Here is a 4,824-nt window from a genome sequence, read left to right on the forward strand (position 1 = left end):
TTTTGTGATTTTTTAGAAGCCCTTGATAAATCTTCTATAGAAACCTGCATAGCCAAGAAAACTTCTTACCTCCTTCACTGAATTTGGAGGAGGTAGTTTTTCAATTACATCGATTTTGGCTTTGTCTACCTCAATTCCCTTCTTGGAAATTTTATTACCTAAACAATGTCTTCACTAACCATAAAATGGCATTTTTCCTAATTTAGAACAAGGTTGGTATTCTCACATCACTACATCACTAGAGAGAGGTTACGATAGCCTCGCAAAGCGGGCAAATTTTGTTATGTTATTTTCATATAATTTGCATGATTGCATGTTGTTTTTATACATTTTACGTTTGCTCGTGTTGTTTTTGTTTTAAAGTGATTGTAAGAATACAATTTGAGCAAAGGAATGAAAAGGCTTGCTTTTATAGAAAAAGAGGACCAAAAAGTTGACTAAGTATGGAAGAATTCACCTAGGATTCAGAAGATTCAGAAGGCATCAAAACATCAGTCGCGAGCACGACATTCAGCTGCGCGAGCGCGAGAAGCTCTCCAAAGAGTCAGAGAGTTTACAGGTAAAGATCGCGAGCGCGAGAAGCACTCAAGAGAGGCAGAGAGTTATAAAGCACAAGTCGCGAGCGCAACCTTGAACCTCACGAGCGCGACCTTGAACCTCGCGAGCACGAGTCGTGTTTCCAGGAGATGTAAATTGTTGCCCTTTCATCAGAAAATCATGTCTTCCCATGCATAGGTTGGGACTCTTCCTAAGAGAAGTCACTTGAAGCACCTCTTGGCCAACCAATCACCATCATAACCAACATCATTCTCCTCTTCTATAAATAGCAATCCAAGTGAAGGAAGAAAACATCTAGATCCAGAATTAGATTGAGATTCAGATATTAAGTGTAAAGAGAGAAGAACACTAGTAATAGGAAAGTGTGATTGTAGTATTTAGAAGTAAGTTGACGAGAGTCACTTATTATTGTTTGTGCCAAGAACATCAAGAAGTTCCTCGAGGTGTGCGCCCTCCGGAGGCTTGAGTTTGATTACTTCTTTCTCTTGTTTTTTTAAGACTTATTGTATGTTGTTCTTCATTACTTTCCTATACAAAGCAACAATATCAATTGGTTTCATTCAATAAAAGTTCTTTAACTTATCTTTTGATCTTTGTTTAATCAAGTTTACTAAATTATATTCTCAGAAAGAAATAGTTTAGTAAAGATCAAAGAGATAAAGTTCACTTAGTTGAATTTACATATGCATGTTTCACTTGTTTTGTCAAAATTAAATCTGTCTTATTGAAATAATCAAAGAATAAGCACTAGGTTTAATATTTAACAAGATAAGATATTTATTATAAGTAGAAATACATATAATAGATAGAATAATTCTATACCGAGAGGTTGGATTATATTTTACTGTATGTGATTAAAGAATTATTTATTGTATGTTACATGCTTTGATATAGAAGAAGAAAATCCTGTGCACGATCAATTTTTCTAAGTATGCTACTACACACTTATCTATAGAATTAAGAATTAATCAGTTTTAACATAACTAGAAATATAGATAAATCATTTCACATTTGAATTTCTGTAAACATAAAATTAAGAATAAAGTAGTAAAAGTGGACTTAACTCGTTCCTCATGGGATCGATCTTTTTATTACTACGTTGCGATCCGTATACTTGCGGGAATTCAAAAGAGACGCAACAGGTATAAAGACAAGAATCAAAAGAAGAACCAAAACAGAGAAATCATCCATAAATACTTTAATGAATTTTTCAACCATGTCAGAAAATATGGACATCATATACCTTTGAAAAGTCGTAGGTGCATTGCACAACCCAAAAAGCATTCTCCTATAAGCAAAAATACCATATGGACAAGTGAAAGTAGTTTTCTCTTTATCCTCGAGAGCTACAGGTATTTGAAAATACCCTGAATAACCATCCAAGAAGCAATAAAAGGTAAAGGAAAGTGATCTTTGTTGTTGCTTTGTTCAACTTTCAATAATCAATACACATTCGCCAACCTGTGACAGTTCTAGTAGGAATCAACTCATTGTTCTTGTTAGTGATAACTGTCATACCTCCCTTCTTTGGAACAACTTAAATGAGCTTACCTAACTATTATCCGAGATTGGATAGATGATGCCGACATCCAAGAGCTTAATAGTTTCTGCTTTGACTACTTCCTTCATGTTAGGATTTAATCTCCTTTGGTGCTCGATTGCAGGCTTGTAGTCATCTTTCATCAAAATTTTGTGCATACACATACTTGGATTGATTCCCTTCAAATATAAAATTATCCACCCTAAAGCTTTCTTATGCTTTCCTAAAACCTGCAACAACCTTTTCTCTTGATCAAGTGATAAATGAGAAGAAATAATAATAGAAAAAGAATTATTCTCACCTAAAAATGCATATTTTAAATGGGAAGGGAGTTGTTTCAGTTCTTGCCTGGGTAGTTCACCCTTTTACTCATCTTTGATGCTTTGAATGTTAATGGTTATGTCACCTTTATTAATGTCCAATTTTTCTTTAACATACAAGGTGTTTTATACAATTATCAATAACATCAACTATAAAGAAATCATTAGAATCCATGGGATACTTGCAAGATTTAAGAACATAAAAAACAAACTCTTCTTGACCTACCCTTAAGGTTAGCTTACCTTCATAGACATCAATCAGTGCTCTTGCGATTGCAAGGAAAGGTCGACCAAGGATAAGTGATCCTTCTCTATCTTCATCTATGTGAAGAATAACAAAATCAATAGAAAAAATAAACTTACCTACTTTGATGAGCACATCTTCTACAATACCTTTTGGATATTTGATTGATCGATCGATTCATTAATTGTAAAGATATTCTCGTAGGTTTCAGCTCACCCATTCCTAGCATCTTGAAAACTTCATAAGACATAAGATTAATACTTATACCTAAATTAGCCAAAGCTTTCTTAAAATCAAGATTTCCAATATTGCAAGGGATAGAAAAACTTCCTAGATCTTAAGTTTGGAGGCAATTTATTTTGAATGATTGCATTACACTCCTCCGTCAACATTACCGTTCCTTGATTGCTTTAGAAACTTTTATCATCTTATGATTGCTTTAGCCTTTGTGGAAAATGGATAGGTGGAGCATAAGGCTTGACTTCCTCTTTCTCTTCAAGATCAATAATGGGGATCTTCCTCTTTTCCTCTTCTTACTTATCTACCTCCTTTCTAGGTGGATACTCCAATTACTTCCTATTCCTCAAAGTGATAGCCTGTACCTGTTCTTTAGGATTTTTCTTAGTGTTACTAGGTTGAGGTCTAGAAGCCATCATGTTTGCAAATTGTTCCATTTGAATCTCCAAATTCCTTATCGCAGCTTATTGGACCCTATGATTCTCTTGTTGTATCCTATGATTCTCCTGAGTTCCATTCATGAAATCCATGTGAGATTTAGAGAGAGTAGTAAGGAGATCATCATGAGGCTTTTTCTCTTGAGGATGAAAACCTGGTGGTGCATTCAAGGCATTGTTTAAATTCCCATAAGAAAGATTAGGATGATTTCACAACCTGCTATTATAAGAGTTCGAATATGGATAATTCTTCCTTCCTTGATTCATCACGTAGTTGACTTACTCCAAATTTTGAGGATTGAGATTATCCAACATGTATTCTCCGACTCCATCTTGTCCATTACTCCTGTCACATGCTTGTACAATAGAATTAACAGAGTTAGTGGTCAACAAATTTCATTTCTTTACCATATTGTCTACTTTGGCATTCAATGTGGTGATGGCATAAATCTCATAAATTTCTACAGGCTTCTTCCTTTCGAAGGTATTTTGGTAATGGGCTCGTCATCTCTTCTATGAAATCATATGCCTCATCAATCCCCTTCCTTTCGAAAGAACCTCCAGCAGCAGCATCTAAAGTGATCTTCGTGTTATGAGACAATGTATAATAGAAAGTTTGTACCTGCAACCACTTGGGTAAGTTATGGTGTGGTCACTTCCTCAATATGTCTTTCAATCTCTCTCAAGCTTCATACAAACTCTCTTGATCATGGTGGGCAAAGGTTATTATCTCATTGCTAAGCTTTGTAGTCTTGAAGATGGAAAGAATTTTGCTAAAAAATTTTCAGGTTGGTTCCTCCCAAGTAATGAAACTTCCAGCAGGGCATGATTGCAAACAAGAACATGCTTTATCCCTTAGAGTGAAGGGAAATAGTCTCAATCTTATGGCATCTTCAGAAACTCTGTTTTGCTTGAAAGTATCACAAATCTCCAAAAAATTTATGATGTGGGCATTGGGATCTTCACTAGGCAAGCCTCCATACTAAATTGAGGTGGATAGCATTTGAATAATTATAGGCTGGATCTCAAAATTATTAGTTTCCACCCTAGATCTGGTGATACTTGAAGTGGCCCCATTAAGAGAAGAAGTTGTGTAATCTTACAAGGTGCGAATAGGAGGTTGGGGCCTTTGATTATCTTGATTGAGCTGATGTTACAAAACTTGTTGTTCTTCTTGCAATAGTAAATCCTCTAATTCCACTTCTTCGAGAGCTATGTTTTCATCTTATTTGTTCATGCTCTCGTTCTCTTCTCGTATCCTTGTTTCTTCGGCAAGTCCTTTCAATTTCTGGGTAAAAAATCAAAGGTCCAAAACTAAGAGATCTTCTTTGCATAAAACACCTGAAATTTCTTGTAAAAGAGAAATTAAAGTAACAGAAAAATAAATGTTAAAATTAATAATAGGGTAATTATTATTGATATTGGTAACGCCAATCCCCGGCAACGACGCTAAAAATTTAATAGGGCAAATTCGCAAGCACAAATCGC

At 35.0% G+C, this 4,824-nt stretch overlaps 1 non-coding gene across 1 annotated transcript; it reads left to right on the forward strand.

The window, feature by feature from the left end:
- The first annotated feature begins 3,974 nt into the window (after positions 1-3,974).
- On the forward strand, positions 3,975-4,081 carry LOC119371335 (small nucleolar RNA R71). The gene has a single exon (XR_005178938.2). It is a non-coding gene; the product is annotated as a small nucleolar RNA R71 (small nucleolar RNA).
- Positions 4,082-4,824: the final 743 nt, after the last annotated feature.

This window comes from Jatropha curcas, chromosome 2, assembly GCF_041381405.1.
Source record: "Jatropha curcas cultivar XTBG-Jc1 chromosome 2, XTBG_Jcur_1.0, whole genome shotgun sequence".
NCBI classification, from domain to species: Eukaryota; Viridiplantae; Streptophyta; class Magnoliopsida; order Malpighiales; family Euphorbiaceae; genus Jatropha; species Jatropha curcas.